The following is a 19,855-nucleotide window of genomic DNA, read 5'->3' on the forward strand; positions in this document are numbered from 1 at the left end:
GTTATGTATTTCATTTAAGATGAAAGTTTCTTAAATGTGCCACAGAGTGTTCTGGTTATCTAGATTGATTTAGAGGAGATATTTAGTCACAGATTGGTTTTTTAATTTTAAAATATTTGCATTTTGGAAATATGCACAGCTGAACACTGGTAAATTTCTAACACAAATTACACTCTGATTGACTCTTGGTCTGCCCTCCCCACTCCTCCTCCCCCCCTCGTTGTGTATTACCTCCACCTGCCTGGGCACATACCGGCATGCTGTGCTGGTGTGACGCTGGAGCTCTCTCTGCTCTTGGGAGGAGGCGTGGAGGGTGTTTTACAGAGACCACCCCAGCCCGTTTTTGCAGCAGGTGTTGGAATAGATGTGAAGGAAAAGAAAAAAAAAAGCCCAGTGGGTGTGTTAAGACATGCAAGAGCAAAGTGCTTTGTCAAGCTGCACGACTTCTTAATCTTGGGGAATACCAAAACAAGTGCAGGGAAAGTTAGCCATTTTCAAGAACTGATTAAAAAAATTCATTTGTTCATCATCTAACTCTTGTGTCTGTTGGTGAAAGGTGCCATATGAATTTCCAAGTGGCAGGAAACATACCCAGGCTATGGGAGGAAAGGGAAAGTGGCAAAGAAAGGGACTTCGCAGGTTACTTGCTTTGCAGCTGGGGCAAAAGGAACAGAGGTGGTTTTTCCAGAAGAGAGAGCAGTGCTTGCAGAGACACAATCCGTTACTTTCCTCATCTCCACAGAAATGGAGAAATCCACAAAGCATTTTTTAAAGGTTTCATTTGCGGTCCTGCTCCTCTCTCAGCTCTGTTCCATCTAACAAGTCCCTGTCCCCTGCCAGCTCTGGGAAAGCATTGCATTTCAGGATGTGAGGCATTAGTCTGTATCTAAATAGTCTGTTACATGAGCTGTGATTCAGACCTTGAGCTGGTTTAAGTTTGTGTGTTGAAATGAATGGAGCCATGCAGATTTTCACTGGCTCGAGATCTGTTCTTTTGTGTGTTTGTTAAAAGTAAAGGGTCTGATTCACCAGTGAGGTTCTCCCTCTCGGGGCATTTTCACCAGCATAGCACCGGAGTGATGCAGTTTAAATTAATTGCACTTATATAAATCACAAGAGCTTAAGCAGTTAGCCCACTGGCTGAGCTGATTGAAGGATGCTAGGAATTGGATAGAAGGCATGTTATTACTTGGTCCTGAAAGGATATTAGCAGCACATACTACCTGAGTGAGGTCTGCTGTCAAAAAAAGGGAGAGTCTGCATGAGGAGTGGGTGAGTCAGAGCAAACAGGTGTTCTGGGTGTTTACGGCAAATGTGGATGAGAGGGCACTTGGAGACGTGTGGCATCCATCCCCATGCAGGAAAGGCAACACAAAGGTCGAGTGCAGAATACAGGAGGTTTCCCCTCCTTGGAGGAGCCAGGGAGGTGTGCAGAGTGGCGGGTGACTCTGATTGATGGTCACGCTCCCTGCGGGCAAAGCCTTGCACCCACCTCCGAAAAATCAGGCCTACAGCTTCCTTCTCACATTTTACAAGTAGCTGGTCTTTTAGGGATTCTTTATGTTTCTACTTTGAAAGCTCACGTAAAGCTGTCTTGTTAATGCCACTGTGCTGCTAATTGCCACTCTGCAAAGTGCATAGGAAATGATCCAAGCAATTCTGCTGCCTGAAACCTTGGCATGTGCTTTGCAGCAACTAAATGATTAGGACCAGAGCTCCAACCCTACAGCAGAAATGGCTTTTTTTTTTTTTTTTTTTTTTTTTTTTAACATCAGGTCACTTGTTCTTGTGCACAGATAACAAACTGTGAGCTTCACTTTAGTCTCCCCATTTCAAACACCTCCATCAAATCCCTTTCCTTGTCAGGCTTTCTGAGAAGGGCAGTAACTTTGTTACTTTGTTTTCTGGAAATGGAAGGATGCCAGAATTATGTTTATTATCAAAGAGGGAAGAAGAGCCCAAACTAAGTCATCAGTAGCTTAGTTCTTCTCATGACAGCATTAGTGTCCCTACCAAGCATCAATACTAGTAAGAGTGTGTATTAGAAAATGTTAAATATCTGGATGAACCACAGCAGAATCAAGAAAAATAGTTTCAGAATATTAAATGAGTTATGTTGGATCACTGTTCCCATATTTCTCAGGCAGTACTCTTAATCATTTGGACTGCCACGGAGTCCATGGAAGGCAGCACGGTGAGGTTTGGAAGAACCCCCAGGAGGCACTGAGCCCAGTGGAGCTTACCAAAAATAGCTCTGGAGGTTTATTGATGCAGGTGACGACTTCATTCTGGAAGAGGTAGAAGCTCAAGTAACTCACACCTACAGAATAGCACTTGTAATTCATAAGCCTCCTACATTTCAAAGGAAAGTGTGAAATGGTTAATATGGGAAAAAGAAAGGTGGGTTTTCAATAGTCAGTTGAATGTTGAACATATCAATTCAGCTTCAGTGTTACCCTATGCTTTCATATTTCCCTCTTAGTGCCAGCTGATATATCCTGGAAAATAAAGACATGGTGTGACTTTCAGAAGTAGGAAAACTTTAGTAGCACTAGAAACTGAGCAGTACTTCAGATGTGATTAGATTGGATGCCAGAGAAAAATAAACCCAAAATTAACAGAGTAGAGGGAAAACAATTAGGCAAGGGTTTTCACTTCCATCACCCCAACATATATGCCTTAATACATTTTGAAACAAATTCTAAGAATACCTTTTCTTTCACATTTTGATCTTCTTTCCGAATACTGACCTGAACTCTCAGCAGAAATGGCAGCAAATTTAATGAAAGATAGTTATGAAGTTGTGTCAAGCTCCAGTCTTTTAGGCCCTAAGTTCAATAAAGTCATAATAAATCTGTGCATTTAGAAGATTTTCCCCAGTCAAGTAAAAAATCTCGACATTTTGAATGTTTTGCACCAGTAAATATTTTTTTTTCTAAAATCAATAACTATGCCAGAGTTTAGGCATATTTAAGAGATTGTGATTCAACAGCAAAAGTCTGGTTCAGTCTGAACTTTCCCATAAGTCAAGGCCCTTCAAAGTGTGTCTCTTAAAGATCTATGCCTGTCTATATTTTAAATATATCTATATGAAAATAATATAAACTTGCAGTCATTAATAGATGCAAAATGGTTCCTTTTGGATCAAGCAGTTCAAACAGTCCTGGTGTCTGTGTGCCACTCTTCCTTCACACCTGTGTAGCTTCACCGACTTAAGAGGGGTCATTTTAGAGTCAAATTAGCCCATAATGAAGGAACCTGGTCATAGTTCAATTTTCCTACATTGTTTCTACATGAAGATATTTTAACAATGGGCCAAATTCCCCTGTCATTCCCATCTGTAATATCTCCACTGGCTGCAGCTGACCTATTTCAGATTTACTCAAGCAGAACTGAGATGCGATTCCGGTCCAGTGAATACAACCCTGTTTATGTGCACAGTGCTCTAACAATTATTGGTTACCCAAAACTGTGTTACATCCCAGCCCAGGCCATGGCACTCTGGAAAGCAACGCCGACCCTCCAGTACACCGCCGCACTGCTCATACGAGGAACAAAAGGTTTGAGAACGCTGTCCTGGGGACTCAGGGGGCGAAGCAAGGGCTCGCACGGCGTTATGTGGTTGGAAAGAGCCACCTGCTGGGCACAGTCGCTGCCGGGCTGGGGATGCTCCGCGGAGCCAGCGCCGGGCCGGCCGCCCCACCGTGTGGCCAGCCCGGGAAATGGGGATGCTGCCGGCGCCGGGATGGATCACCGCCCTGCTCACTGTGGGGGCTCTGGGAAGGGAAGGACAGGGCGCCAGCAGCGGCAACCAGATGGCGAAATCGTGTCCCCATTTTTTTTTTTTTTTTTCCTACAGTCGTCTATTACTTGTGTAGCTTTTCATCGTTATTGTTCACTGCCTGCAGCAAAGTGAGACACGAAGGCATCACATGAGATTTCCTGCTCTGGAAAATGCATGTCTCTGAGTGTGTGTGAGCACCCAACAGAGATCATAGAATGATTTGTATTGGATCTTAAAAATCATCTAGTTCCAACCCTCCTGTCATGAACACATTTCACTAGACCAGGTTGCTCAGATCCCCATCCAGCCTGCCCTTGAATATTCCTGGGGAGGGGGTATCCACAACCTCTTTAGGCAACCTCTTCCAGTTATATTAAAAATTTCTTCCTAATAGCTAATCTAAACCTACCCTCTTTTAGTTTGAGGCCATTTCTCCCTTGTCCTATCACTATAAAACCCTCTAAAAATCCCTCTCTTTCTTGGAGTCTCCCTTTAGGCACTGGAAGGCTGCTCCAAGGTCTGCACAGGGCCTTCTCTAAACACTTATTTGTCATGTATTGTGCACACCACATTACAGTCTACAACATCCTCACCAGGGGAAGCAGAGTGGCAGACACTGATCTCTTCTCTGTGGTGACCAGTGACAGGACCTGAGGGTCTGAATGGCCTGAAGTCATGTCGGGGGAGGTTTAGGTTAGATAGTATTAAAATGTTCTTCGCTTGGAGGGTGGTTGGGCACTGTAACAGGTTCCCCAGGGAAGTGCTCTCAGTCCCAAGCCTGACAGAATTCAAGAAGTGTTTGGTCAGTGTCCTCAAGAACATGATGTGATTTTTGGGGCTGTCCTCTGCAGCATAGTTAGTATTTCTGTTTCAGTAGAAAATGATCATTTTGCTGTTTAAACAGAAGATGAGAGCTGCTAGATTTGCTGCAGTGTCACTTTTCTGCTTCATCCTGAGGCCTAAGCACCTTCTGCAATCCCTGCTGCTTAAAACAGCAGTAGTGCTACAAGGCTGGTTCACCACCTGTATTGCCTATTCTTCATTCCCTCTCTAACTTCATCTCTTGCTTATACACTGGATTGCAGGCAGATGCTGCACTTGGCTATTCTTATAACTTCTTACACTGACTTTAAGAACTTCATCTTTCTCAAGGATCATTTGGAAGTTCCCAGGGCCCCAGAGATTTCTGGCAGTGCAGATCTCTCTTCTCCTGAGAACCAGCTTCTTTGCGTTTAGACTAGTACTCTGCTCCTGGCTCTGTTAAGCTTGATAAAGACATCCTCTGCTATCTTTTTAGACAATAATTGTTGCCAGCTGCAGGCCTGGTGTCTGAAAGTCCTGTTTTGTCTTTATCTGTTATCGCTGCACTAGCTTTGAGGGCAGGCTGATGTCTGGAGCCTTTTTTATTTTTTTTTTTTTTCCCTTCAGCAGTACCTGGCAAAAGACGTAGTACAGATTGCAAGGGACTGGGTGATTCAGCATGCCAGAACCTATTTTCAACATTGCAACCAGAGACTTTTTTAGTTCCAGACAAATCAAGCAGTATATCTTAAGGATTAACACACAGTGACTTCTTTGCAGGGCTGTGTTCCCTGATGGGAGGTTTCCCAAATATCCAAGACATTTTTGAGGGCTTTCCACCATCATAAAAAATGCTAAAGACTGCAAAAATGAAAAAAAAACCACAGTTGCCAACTCTGGTTTTCATGAGTTTGAGGGTGTCTGGCCTTTCTTTTCTTCCCACTTCCTTCCTCAGCAACTCCACCAGATGTGAGGGATGTCTGTAGTTTGAGTTTCTTACTAGCTCTTGTGAGAGCCTTTACCCGACTACAGTATGTGCTGGAGGAGTTGTTCTCCTTACAGCACATCTCTGTTAGGCTGCTAGAGAGGGCACCAAAGGACTGTTATCTTTCCCTTTCATGGTATGGACAGTCAGACACAGCATTTCACCTAACTGCTGGTTTGCTTTACTAATGTTTGTAGCAATGGTACCCCCTTTGCATCAACTATCGTACATTTCAGGTAATAGTAGCTTACTTTGTTAGTTTGTTTAATTTCTGTGTTAACAACTGGTTTCAGAAGTGTTTCATAGCATATTACCAGCACTTGGCCACACTTCTTCCCCCTCACATTTTGCTTCCTCTTGGCTGTGGTGGGAGTAAGCTGCCGCTGTCTCTGCACATTGCCTAGAACTGGATATATCACTGATCTCAAAGTTCAATTAAAGATGTATTGGTATGGCCGAATGAATTTCTGATGATATGTCTCTCTAGCATACTTTTCCATGGTCCTGAATATTTCTTCTGCAATAGGTCAGTGCTCATGTATTTTTCCTGTTCTTCCTGTCTAGAATCAAGCCAGATCAGTGTTTCATCAGTATTCGGCTCTGCAAGGTGGTATGAAGTGCACAATGAATGACTGGCTCTAGGGAGATCATTTTTATGCCTCTTATACTGCATGAAAATTGCAGCAATCTAAATTTTGTGATGAAAGTATTTATTTATTTATTTATTTATTCTTTTTGGGGATATGAAACCAGTGTTTCTCTGCAGTCCTGTTCTGTTTAATACTGCTCATTCATCCCCAGAGTTGTGACTTGGTGGTGAAGTCTCGTCAGCATCTCAGCAGCCTTCCCCACAGAGGCTACTGAGGATTTGCATTTTGACTTGTGGAGTGTCTGTGGAGTGTCTGTGTTATGGGTGGTGCCTTTTCCTCCAATTCTTGTTCATATTTTAATTTTTAGTGAATTGCATCTTTTAGCTCCACTGCTATAAAAGACAAAATGGTAGATCTTCCCTGGACTAACCACTGCCAGTAGGGTTTATGAATAAGATAGATAAGAGCACTGAGAAACTGCATTGCCATGGATGAATTGTGTATGTACAGATACTTATATATATGTTTCTACGTGGAAGAGATTGGAGACTGCCTTGAGGCTTAGGCTTGCAGCTGACTCATGTCTTCATGTGTTAACTGGCCTAAAGTAGGGTGGCTACAGCTAAACTGTGTATTAGAAACAGCCTTATGAAATGCTGAAGGATGTCTGGACCTTAGCTGAGAGAATGCTAATGCCTACTCTCCAAAACCATGCTAGGAAAATGTTAAAAATGAAGCTGTTTAACTATTTGCAGTCCTGTGCTTTACCTCTGTTTCATCTGCTAATCCAGACATAGTTCATATTCCTGAAATCAGGCTGATTCTACATTGAAGGAAATATTTGTCAAGCTGTTGAATGGGAGTATATTAAACAGGACAAATTTCTCTCTAGTGTCTCATACACACATTTCTTTATCACTTCTTTTCTTCCTAACAAGTTATATGCACTGTACTGTGTATTATGTCCTGACAATATCTGTTCAGGGAAAAAAAAAATAAGAAAAAATATTGATTGATGCATTTTACTCAAATTATGCTGTAATTTTCTTAGATGTAATTTCAAAACTTCTAAATCAGCCAGTGAATTTCTAAAATTCAGGTTATGCATTTTTCCATTGCTACCCTTTTGCTTTAAAACCTTGTTGCAGCTTCATCCACTATTATGAAGCATCTATTTCAGTTTATTTTGTATCAGTTTAGTCCTAGCCTCTTACCCACTGGTATCTTCCTAGCCTCTTATCCTTATAGCTACTGAGAAACCCCTAGGTACTTGGTAAATGACTTAAAAAAGATAGATATTCATGACATCTGGGGAACAACTACTATTGATCCCAGATGTCTCACTGCTCTTCATGGCAGATGTGATAGAGGGAGGTGATAAGAGGAAAATGATGAGTCCCATGTTATAAGCATCACCAGGAAGCAGAATGAGTAACCAGTATGACCAACTTACATCTTTTGAAGTGGAAGTAGTAAAGACTTGCAAGAGGAGGTGGCCTGTTGCAAAATCACAACTAGCAGTCATTCTCTGGCTGATATACTTCACTAAAGAAAGCAAACATTTTGTAGGACCACTCTGTATGTGATAACCTGCATTTCAAGTGGAGAGGTGTTTGAAACTTGGAAGAGTCCTTAAAACTTTAAAGATTAGCTTACATCTTTTTCACTCATGATAGAACAGGAGTCCAAACAGCAGGTTTTCAAGATGAAAGGTAACTCTGTAGTTAAGGCTGGATTCACTTCCTCTTGAGAAAAGTTTCATGTTTGATCAACCTGAGAAACCGGTTCCTGTTCTGCAGCAGATTCCTGTTGTTTGTGTATCAGCTGATGTTTCTCATTTCTAAAATGGGGCTTAAGACATTCGCCTATCTTCTACGAAGTTCTCAGGACTAATGCTTTAAAGCACAGACAACATTAATAAGGATGTTAGTAGTGCCTTGGAGCGGAAGGAATCTAGAAGAAAATTCAGATGGAGATGAGGAGGGAACAGACAGAGGAGGAGAGAGATGTAGCATGAACGTGCAGCCTGAAATTCCTTCAGGGTTGTGTCAATTCTCTCCTGCCCCCAGAAGCAAGAGGTGGTGCTGTGTTATTGTGTGCTTCTCCCTTCCGCCATTCTGCTCTTGAACCTTTTGTGCACATGTTCTTATCCCTTGGCAGAATAAGTGTAAAGTTATGAATGATTTTTTGTGCTTGTCCTCTGGACTTGCTCCAACAGGTTAACATCTTTCTTGTGTCCAGTTCTGGGGCCCTCAGTTTGGGAAGGATGTTGAGATGCTTGAGCATGTCCAGAGGAGGGCAACAAGGCTGGTGAGGAGCTTGGAACACAAGCCCTGTGAGGAATGTTTGAAGGAGCTGGTGTTGTTTAGCCTGGAGAAAAGGAGACTCAGAGGTGACCTTATCACTCTCTACAACTTCCTGAAGGGTAGTTGTAGTCAGGTGGGAGCTGGTCTCTTTCTTCAGGCAGCAATTGACTGGTCTCTTTCTCCAGGCAGAACCAGAGGACACAGTCTCAAGCTGCATCAAGGGAAATATAGGTTGGATATTAGGAAAATGTTTTTCACAGAAAGAGTGATAAAGTACTGGAATGGTCTGCCAGGGGAGGTTGTGGAGTCACCATCCCTGGATGTGTTTAAAAAAAGACTGGATGTGGCACTCAGTGCCATGGTTTAGTTGAGGTGTTTAGGGCATGGGTTGGACTCGGTGATCTTGAAGGTCTCTTTCAACCTTGTGACTCTGTGATTCTGTCTCTGAGGTACTATTTTAAGAGATTGTGCACTGGACAAAAAAAAACTCAAAACAAGCCCCCCCCCAAAAAAAACCTTCTCAAGCTAAAGCTGAGGTTTTAGTTCCTCTGCCTCCTGAGATATGAATGAATTGCTCCTGTCATGTGCTATTGCATAATTCATGACTTGAAATAACTATGAAATGCTTTGCTGAAATTTTACAGATCAACAAAGAAAATGTGCATTGCAGAATTCAGTTTAGAGCATTGATAAACACAAAATATAGAAAAAAGAGGGCCTTCAGGGCCTCTAAGAGGATTGCTTTTCACTTTTTCTCTCCTTTCTTGCAGTTTTGTTTTCTTATGAATTACTCTTAATACATTAGCCAATATTTATGTGGGTAATAACACTGGTGTCATGGTTGGACACTGGCGCAATGCCAGCGTCCCTATGAAAATGTACTTTTTCTAAATAAATGCTGTGAGATGTTATTAGGAACAGAGTAGAGCAGGCTTAAGCTTAATAACAAAGGAAAAAAACTTTATTAAACTACTACTAATACAGAAAACGCATAAACTAAATCCAGGATGAAGACTTTTTAAACCACCCCTCTTCTCCCCAATTCTAAAAACACCCAGCTATGAAACATCACCCGGGATTCTTGATCAAATTACTACCCTTCAGGTAATCTATACTTAAACTATCAAGGGAGAGAGAAGTCTGTCTTGCACCACAGACCCCCCAGGAAACACAGCTGCTCTCCTGTGTTTCCTTGTCACACATGGCAACCGCCCGGAAAAAAAAATTTGCCAGTGTGACACTCTCTATTCCATGTCACAGTGCTCTCACCACCGTGCATGGACAGACTGCTCATAGGGCTCCTTTAAGGATGCTTTGCCACAGACTTAAAAATATAACAGTTCAGTTTCTCATCCTGGGACTACAGTCCCCCCCATTTTCCCCTGGGGCCGAGGAGTCTAAAAACAGGAGTCATCTTCTTCCTGAAGACAGAGGGTATCACCATTCTTTCTTCAGCTTTTTTCGTTTCTCGCTATTCTTGTGCTGTTCGAAGCTGAAACAGGTCTCTCTAGGTCACCACTGCATCCTCTTAAAATACAGTCTCTATTACAAGAGATTTTAGTTCAGTCTATAACTAACAAGAAAAGTCTAGCTAAAAGCTACTTCATCATCTCCTCTCACTTAAATATTTTTTCTTCTAACATCTCAAATCCCGGACTATCTCTCTTCTACTACAAATTAAGAAAGAGTAATACTTTTAAAAAGCCTTCATTTCTTAGAAAGAGTTAAATGTTTAGACTCCTTAGACAGCTGATATCTCAGTCCAGTGTTCCGCTGCTTCCCACACTAGACATCCCTCCTCCTTTCTTCTTCTCCTCTACCAGTAAATTTCTAGGTGCCACCAAGCTCTCTGTCTCTTTCCCTCTTAAGAGAGGGGAGAACAAAAACATCTCCGCTCCTCTCTACCCTTCCGTCCAAGAGCTAGCTCAGTTCTAGACCCTCAGCTCCTCAGCCTACCTAGACAAGACCGCGTAGCTTCCCCTCCCCCACCCAGCCCGTAACTGAGCAAGAGAGCGTCTGTACTCTCTGACAACCGGAACTAAAAGAAACAATTCTCCTAAAAGTTCTTACTTTTAACCCCCTGTGTTCTCAGAAGCGTGTCTATACTTTCAGTAGTCACTCTAAGTGCCAATATCTAAACCTGACCACTGATTAGTTCGACCCAACTTCCTAAAAAAAATTCACTTCCATGTCAAACCACGACAACTGGCTACACCAGCTGCTAGAAATTGCTCACTTCAGGCAATTACCTATTTTGAAACTGCCTAATTCACAATTTATTCATCCCCATGCAGAATAGATGGATTTGAAGGGAGGTTTATGCTTTTTTAGTGACTTGAACAGTTTGTAGATGCTGATCCTTCAGGAGGTGAAAAGCAAATTTGCCTTAAATTTGACTTGATCTGTGCCCCCACCAGCAGTGACTGTCAAATTACCTACATTCCAGAGGGTGATTTTACTCACTCAATAATTTTTTCTTATGGGATGAAATGATGTACCCAAAAATAACCATATGGTCTAAGGCAGCTTAAAAAACAACAACAACAAAAAAATCAAAACAGAAACAAAATCCTAATAAAATGAACTAATACTGAGACAGCTTTAAAGTCCACTGAAAGTCAGACTGAGTGGTATAGCATATAAAACCAAATATCTGCTGTTCTATGCATCTCCCAGCTACCATATGAGTTTGATGTGCAGATCAGATATTGCTGTACAGTTCATTGTTTGTAGACTGCACTTGCAGCATTTCTGTTGGGATTCTTTGTGAAATGTACAATGATAAGAAATTTTCATGCAGTAGAATCAGATAAAAAAAAGAGAAGCATGCCCATGAGAAGAAAGAATGAGCAAACTAAATAAATGTTAGGCTATTGATCTCTCAGATCATGCAAAGCCTTTGAAAAATATGAAGTCTCTTTCAGGTGGCAGAGAAGTCCTTTAAATTCTACTTTACTGACCTCTAAGTGTCAGCATAATGCTGTGGACAGGTCTTTTGCTACCTGAATTGCTTTAGGAGCAGTATTTCAGTTCCTCCAGATTCCTCAGATATTCCTGAGTGAACATCTCACTTTAAAAAAAAAAATTACTTTTTCTTTCAGCATCACTGTTAGGAACTTTCCATAGCTTCTTTATCCTAAATAGTCTTACACCTTTTTTTTTTATACATTTCCTTGGTTCTTTACATTTTATTCTTCTGTGAATGGTAACAAATTTTCACATATGCAAAGATGAAAAATGAATGTGCAGTGCTGTGTAAATTGCTAAAATCTGCTTTAACAATTTAGGTGACCTTCCTTTGCCAGAGTAGCCAGGTTTATCTGCAATGTGATGGGAGAGGGATGCAGCAGGACACCTTAGGGCTATTTTGCATATGCCTGGCAATAATATCAAACGTGTGCAGTAAATGAATAAATCTGGCCTTTCTGAGGAGTATGGTGTATTATCATGCCAGCACAGCCAAGCTGATCTGCACAGGCACTGCAGAAATCCCCAGGACTGGCAGCTGCATTGAGAAACTTGTCCTTCACCAGCCTAGAGGTCACCAATAAATGTACAGCCATCACATTTTATGCAGACATACCTTCCTTTTGAGAAAAGGAGCTGCATCTGAGAGGAGCCTGTGACATCTGGTAGGCAGGGAGGGAAAGTCAGCTAACTCCATTTTAGTGATGGAGTGGAGTACTGGGGCCATGTAAAAAAGCCACAAGCAATGCCAGCAAGAAAAAAAAAAACAAACAAAAAAACCAAAAAACCAAAACAAACAAAACAAACAAAACAAACAAAACCAAAAAACAGAAAACAAACAATCTGCATAGGAGTGGAGCAGGTCTATTAAAAACAAGAGTAACTATGGAATAATCTTTCTTTTCCTCAGCATTATTTTAAAGCCATCCTTGAAAGAAGGTGGCTCAATCAGCAGGCCTTTGGTCTGCATGCACTTGGGAAAAGTCCCCAAGTGTAAAGACAGGTGTGATGGACAGTTACTGAATAGCACATTTGATCCATGTAATCATGTTATTTCTCCAGTTACATGCAGTGTCAACTCATGAGATACCTCATGTCTCAATAAAATCTAGAGAATTAAGCTACCTGGAGAATTTGAGTAGCATTTGAGAAGACATAATAGCACTAAAGATCAAGGGGATTCACTCTCAAGCACTGTCAGGGATGTTAACAAAATTACCAGTGAAGAAGAAAAAATGAATCAATGATGAATAATCATGTACTATATCAGGTAAGTCAAGCCTTTGTCTCTTCAGTAATTAACTGTTCCAATGATATGGGCTGGCAATGTAATGAGGAAGCATCACTGAACACACACTAATTACATTTGCTTTCAAATTCAACAGAAGCTGAACAGCTGTTTGGTGCAGTAGGTAAATTAAGTGCACTAGTCAGATCCAATTTTGAAGTGACTCCTTGATGTCACTCAATGATTAATGTGTAGGCTGAATGTTTAAGGGCATGATTCAGCTAAAAAATACTTTCACTCCATGTCTTATTACCTCTTGCTCTCTTGATCACACCTTCCCTGCACAAAAACCCACTTTGGGGTATGTGTGTGGAGGGGTTAGGAAAGAAGCAGCTGAAGAAAGTGACTTCTGGTGTTCTTCTTGCAGATATTTCATGTCAATCATTTGTGGAGAGCAGAAGAAGAACAGATTTTATCCTCTCCTGCTCAGAAAGCAACTGTGGAGATAGTTTGCAAGACTGTTATGGCCTGTATCTGGAGCCTACGGGATCAGAGGTAAACTCGGGAATCCATCAGAGGAAAGAGCTGTTCCGGTTCATTGGGTCTGGCATTTTAAGTAGGGAAGGAAAATTTTAAGAATCTTATGTTAACACAGGAACTCCTCAGGAACTGACTGAGGGGCTCCATGGCCCACACCACTGCATCTTCCTAGCTTTTTTATTACAGCCTAAACTCCTACACTAGGGACTTGGACTCTGGGCTGGAGTAATAAATTGTAATAACATGAAATTTTCTTGCTGTGTCCTGCTATGTCTGACAAATATATTCCATATTCTCGTTGTCCTGGTTTCAGCTGGGACAGAGTCAATTTCTTCTTAGCAGCTGGTACAGTGCTGTGCTTTGGAATGAGGATGAGAATAATGTTGATAACACACTGATGTTTTAGCAGTTGCTAAGTAGTGCTTACCCTAAGCCAAGGACTTTTCAGTTTTGCATTTTCTCATGCTCTGCCAGCGAGCAGGTGCACAAGAAGTCAGGAGGGAGCACAGCCAGAACAGCTGACCTGAACCAAAGGGATATTCTGTGCTGTAGAATGGTATACTCAGTGTATAAACTGGGAGGGGGCTGGCTGTTAGTGGCTCATCTCTGCTAGTGGATAGAAGGGGTGTTGCTTAGTGAGTGGTGAGCAATTGTATCAAACTGTTCTTAAACAAACCCACAGGTTTTAACATTTTCTGATTCTCCTCCCTGTCCCACAGGGGAGAGGGGCAGGGAGTGGTGGAGGAGGGGGCGTGAGGAGTGAGGCTGCCTTTTTGGACTGCTGTGGTTTAACCCCAGCCAGCAACTGAGTCCCACACAGCTGCTTACTCACTTTACTTGAAATGAAGTGAAATAGAAAACTAATAAAAATAATGAAAAGAAGAAAGAGAGGAACAAAACACAAGTGATGCACCATAGAATTTCTTGGGAAGAACATGGGAAACTGAAAAGTCCTTGGCTTAGGGTAAGCACTCCTTAGCAACATGATTAGCACTCCTTAGCTAAAGCAAAATGATTCTCATATTAAACCCAAAACACAGCACTGTACCAGATAATAAGCATCATATTAACTCTATCCCAGCCAGAATCGGGACACTGATATTGTGCACTATTTCTACCTAGCTTGTAATGAATCTGGAGGGAAGAGATGCCATCCATTGACAGACTTGAGATCTGGGCCTGTACAAACCTCATGAAGTTCAAAAAAGCCAAGTGCAAAGTCCTGCACCTGGGTCAGGACAATCCCAAGCACAAATATGGGCTGGGTGAGAATGATTTCGAGCAGCCCAGAGGAGAAGGACTGAGAGGTGTTGTTGGATGTGAGGCTGGACATGACCTGTAGGCATGTGCTTACAGCCCAGAAAGCCAACTGTGTCCTGGGCTACATCAAAAGAAATGTGACTACTAGGACAAAGGAGGTGGTCCTGCCCTTCTACTCTGCCTTTGTGAGATCCCACCTGGAATTGTGTGTCCAGCTCTGAGGCCCTGAACACAAGAAAGATGTTGACATTCTGGAGCAAGTCCAGAGGATAGGCAAGTCCAAGCCTTGAAGAGGCTTGGAACAACTCTCCTATGAAGACAAGCTGTGGGAGTTAGGGCTGTTCATCCTGGAGAGAAGACTTTGGGAAGACCTTACAGCAGCTGTCCAGCACCTAAAGGGGGCCTGGAAGAGAGCTGGAGGGGAACTTTTCAGAAGGTCATGTAGTGATAGGGCAGGGGGCAATGGCTCTAAGGTGAAGTAGGGTAGGTTCAGGATTAGTAATTTGGAAGAAATTCTTTACTGTAAGGGTGTTGAGGCACTGGAGCAGGTTGTTCAGAAAGGTTGTAGACTCCCTGTCCCTGGAGGTGCTCAAGATCAGATTGGGTGGAGTTCTGAGTTACAGAGTAGTGGAATGTTCCTTACTCATGGCAGTGGAGTTGGAATTAGATGATCTTTAAGGTCTTTTCCAACCCAGAACCTTTCTACAATTCCATGGTTCCATAATTCTATGATTGATAGTATTTAATTTCTGGTGTTTTTTCCCATGCTTCACAAAAAATCCAAATCTTGCCATTTGATTTGGAATGGATTGGCACTGGTCAATTAGAGCTGAAGAATCCCCACAGCTGTTTCTGGTCTAAGTGAAGGTTTATAAGAAAGTCAGAAAGCAACAGGTTGGTTGACAGTCAACCATGTGCATTGTTAGAGAGAAACATTTAAGATTAACTTAATTAAGGCCTTTTTCTTATTTGCATTCAGCTTCTCAATGTATGAGGGTGGTTTTGTTTCTTCTAAGTTTTAAACCTGAAGTAAATCCATATAAAAACACTAGGCGTAACAAATGGGATAATTTAGTATCCTTGTGTTATCAAAGGGACTTTCATGGAGAGTGACATGTGACAAGTCATTGCCTTTTGTCATCTGAAACTTAAGTTTTGGTCTTTCTCCATGCCTTGATTGGCAAATGCATTTCCTTTATCACTTCAGGCCTTTTGTGTCTGTCACAGTGATAGACTCTTTTTGATCACTTAAAATATTACTTTTAAAGAAAAGAAGAATCTGTCTGATAGGTCAATGCTGGCTTTGAAAATGAATTAGTCATGGTCAGATATTTTTGTTTCAGAGCACTACAGAAAATATAATATATGGTGTTACATTCAACATTCTCGTCTGGATACTACTTCCCTCAGAGCTCATCAGCAGTCGTGCTCTAAAGCATGACTTTGATGTAGGTGCATTTGTTAGCTGCATATAGATGAGAATTAGTTTTAAGATTATTAATGAGTCTACAAAGACAGAATCATGGCAGGGAAAGACATAAAGCAGCCTGTCATCCTCCTTTCAATGAAAGATTGCATGGTTTCCAGAAATGAAGTAACTTGGGTGAATCATATAATCAGTATTCACAGAGTCAGATGCAAATTTATGGTCCTTAAGTCCTCTCTAAATGCAAATACTGGGGCTAGACTCAGTACTTTGCTGAAGAATCAGATATTGGCAATGTCAGCATGTACTGAAATAGGCTTAGTTAAAACAGTTTTAGTGGAATCAAGCTACATCTTTAAAAGTGATCTCCTAGTCATAGAATTTTAGTTTATCTGTCTAATTTAATGGAGCACAGAAATCCAGGAATAAAGAAGTCACTACACTTCCTACATGTCCTTTCTGCAAGCACAACATGGGTACAGAAGAAGAAAAGGTTATACAGACTTGCTTAACAAACACAATGTTGTAATCAAGATATAAAAATATGGTCTGCTAGGCAACACTGAACCTAACACTGAACCAAATCACATCCACCTCCAATAATAAATTACTGATGCTTTCCAGAGCTCCTTGAAAATTAAGCTGAAGGTCTACAGAATTGATCACCAAACATAATCAGACACAGCAAAATCCAGCAGCCACCCACTCTGCTGAAATACAAATATGTTGTGGTAAACTGCCTCCTAGAGGTGTTCATGTGTAGATATATGATTGGGCGATCAGAGAGAACTGACCTTGAATTAAGGGGACTCTCTCAACCTACAGTTTATGATACTGAGTTTGGGATTTCCTCCTGAAAGCCACTCTTTCATGGAGAAGAAGATGAGAAAAGTACCTCCAGCCCTGCATGGCCTGGCCAAATTACACTATTTCTGCCTCTTACAGACTGTGACATAGATACGTGGGGGACAATACTGGCAAAACAGCCTAAAGTCAAAGAAGATTGTATGGGGAGGGTTTGGAGGGAGACTACAAGGGAAAAAAACATCTTTTACTTCTTTTACAGTTAGAAAATTCATTTTTTTAATCATCTTTGAAACTGTTACCTTTCAAGTCTGCCTTAAAAATATTTGTGTTATGTGGCTTCTTATTCTTCATCCATTATTGTGTCTCAAGGTTTCATGAGTAATGCTTTCACCTAAATTGGTATGCAGCACATGTATGCTATCATATGTTACTTATTATGCCATTAATAACACCTCTATGCCAAAAGAAAATGCTTTACAGACATCTCAAAAATCCTTCCTATAATCTTGCCACGTCAGCAATGCTTGAAAAAAGGAAACAATTTAATGGTAATTAGGATGTAACACCTACAGCTTTGCATTGACCTGCACAGAAATGAGGCCAAGAGAAGACAGCCAGAATGCAAGGAGAAGGAGGTAGCATCTCTAAGCCTGCAGAAATCCTTATGCTTAATTTCCTTCTCAAGGGCTGTTTTTTTCCCTTAGGGTGCTGATACACAGTTGGTGAAGGGAAAATGGCTTTTTCATAAATGTCCAATGAACAGCTATGTAATAAACTCTCTTTGCATATACAGACTTACGTACATGCTCTTTTGTTACAAAGTAGTGCCCTATTTTTATCCAAGTCTATAAAGTGTACCTTTTGCTAAGACCACTACTAACCCCATAAATTTCAATGGTATGCTTTAGATTGTATCAGGTTTGAAATTTACATGAAAGTGTTGATATTTTGTCTTAAAATCCAATGAAAATATTAGCGTAATGGCAAAAAATACACTTTGAAATCGGTATTCTCTCTCCTCACCAGAATGTTTAGATAATGCAACTGAAACACATGAAAATCTGAAGGGAAGTGAAAACAGACTGAAAAAGATAGGGTGACACAACAATACAAACTGAGGTGGGTAAAATCACACTGGAGAGAATACAAATGAAATTAAAGGAAAAGATAGTATAACAAGATAGGGGACACAATGTCAAATGAAAACAGTAGACAAAACCATTAAGAAGACGGGGCGGGGGAGATAATGTTTGAAAAATGTAGCAATGTAGAAGGATGTAACAATTACAAATTGTAAATGAAAAGGAAGGTGTAGGTTAAGAAATTTAAAGAGGCTTGTGTCCTATGACATTAAATGGAATAATTTAAATTACAATGTTAAAAAAATCCATAGGTATACACTACTGAAAAAAAGTAGGAAATGAATGTTGCAATAAAATAACTGTGTTCAGAAAGATTACCTTCTAATTTGTGTCTTCAGAAAGAGAGAGAATGACAAAGGTAAAGAAATTAAGCACATCTGTAAGTTTCCCTTCCACAAGTATAGCTAAACTGAAATAAGCTTATGTTTATTTTGGCAGTAAGGCTTTTCTTACCAGCCCTTATATGTGAAATTCTCTAAGGAAAAAGAAGGAATGCATATCACGTTGTTAATAGTTTGACTTCAGAGAAACTGTGCTTCCCAGCTTTTACATTTCATGAAATGAATTTTGTACTCCCAGAGTACTCAGGAGTGGATGAATTCCAAATCATGTAATGTCTGTGGGACTGTGATAACTCATCACACTTGGGAAATCCACCCTTTTTTAAACCTAGGAGAGTAATAAAAGAAGGAAAGGATACTATATCTAAACTGCTGTAGCAGAGGGGTGTATTGGATGAATTTTGTAAAATATAGCCACTGTGTCTGTGACTGGCAGTTCTTTTGGATTTATTTATTCTAAGCTCAGAGAAAATCCAAAATTGCTCCCTAAAAGTTCCAACAAAGACTCATGTGTGTCTCTCTGTTATGTCTAAGAAGAAAAAAAAGCCAAAGAAGAATATTTTTCTCCTGAAAACAGTATCTCATAAGCAGTAAGACCATGAACAAAGAGTATGTTGTTGCAACTCATCTTTCCCCTGTTTGGAATCCTGCATTTAATGTTATGAAAGCAAGATATGACTGTATCTGCCAGCATATGACTATCTTGTGATTCTGATATAGAGCAACTTCTGCCTAAACTTTGGAAAATCAATTAATCTTTAGTACAGTTTGATATGTCTGAAGAGACTTATGACTCATAAAATACTTTATCTGTTAGCATTGATATACAGAAGTGATGAATTTTTCTTTTTCATTCACATTGTCATCATTTCCATGTGTTCACTATAGAAAAGTAACTTTCTGTTTGGAAGCCTCTAATTCTAGAATGAAACCTTGAAGTGATCTAAAACAAATGTTTATATTTTTAAGAGTGTAGTATTTTCATATCTGCCTGTTCTATTGGCCATCTTGAATTTTTGTTTATTGAGATAAATTTTTTTACATTTTAAGCTTCCTTTAAATAAGAGAGACAAATCAATCACATTTACCAGTCACATATTTATATATAAAATTTAGAACAAATATTCTGCTATTAAACCAGAAAAAGAATAGTGAAAAAATAAAGCCTTTTAAGATACTCAACAATATCAATATGATTTAAATCCATAATTCACTCATAAAGTTCTGCCATTGTTTACAATACAGAGAGATTACTAAAACTTAGATATGCTCACTATCTACCTCTGTGACTTTCTGCTTTGAGAAAAAAAACAAGCGGAAATCCTTCTAATATAAAAAACCAACACATATGACAGTGGAAATGTTCATCAGTTTATATTATTGCTGCAACATTATCCAATATTCTGAAGGAAAGAAAAAAAAGCTGTATAGGAAAAAAAAAGCTATAACTATAGCTGTACATAGGTATGCTATAGTTGTAGTGTAGTGAAACTGTGGCTTCTCTACCTTAAGCTGCCAGAAACTGTAATTTAAAGCTCAATATATTTTCTTAACTATTATTTTGTACTCCTCCAAATTTTGTTCTATACTTTCATTGTGATACACAGAAATTTAGGTTTGTTGCCAATCTTTAGTGAGGTCTACCAGTACACCTCTGGATAAGATTGAGGAAATGCCA

This window comes from Vidua macroura, chromosome 1, assembly GCF_024509145.1.
Source record: "Vidua macroura isolate BioBank_ID:100142 chromosome 1, ASM2450914v1, whole genome shotgun sequence".
In the NCBI taxonomy this organism is placed as follows: domain Eukaryota; kingdom Metazoa; phylum Chordata; class Aves; order Passeriformes; family Viduidae; genus Vidua; species Vidua macroura.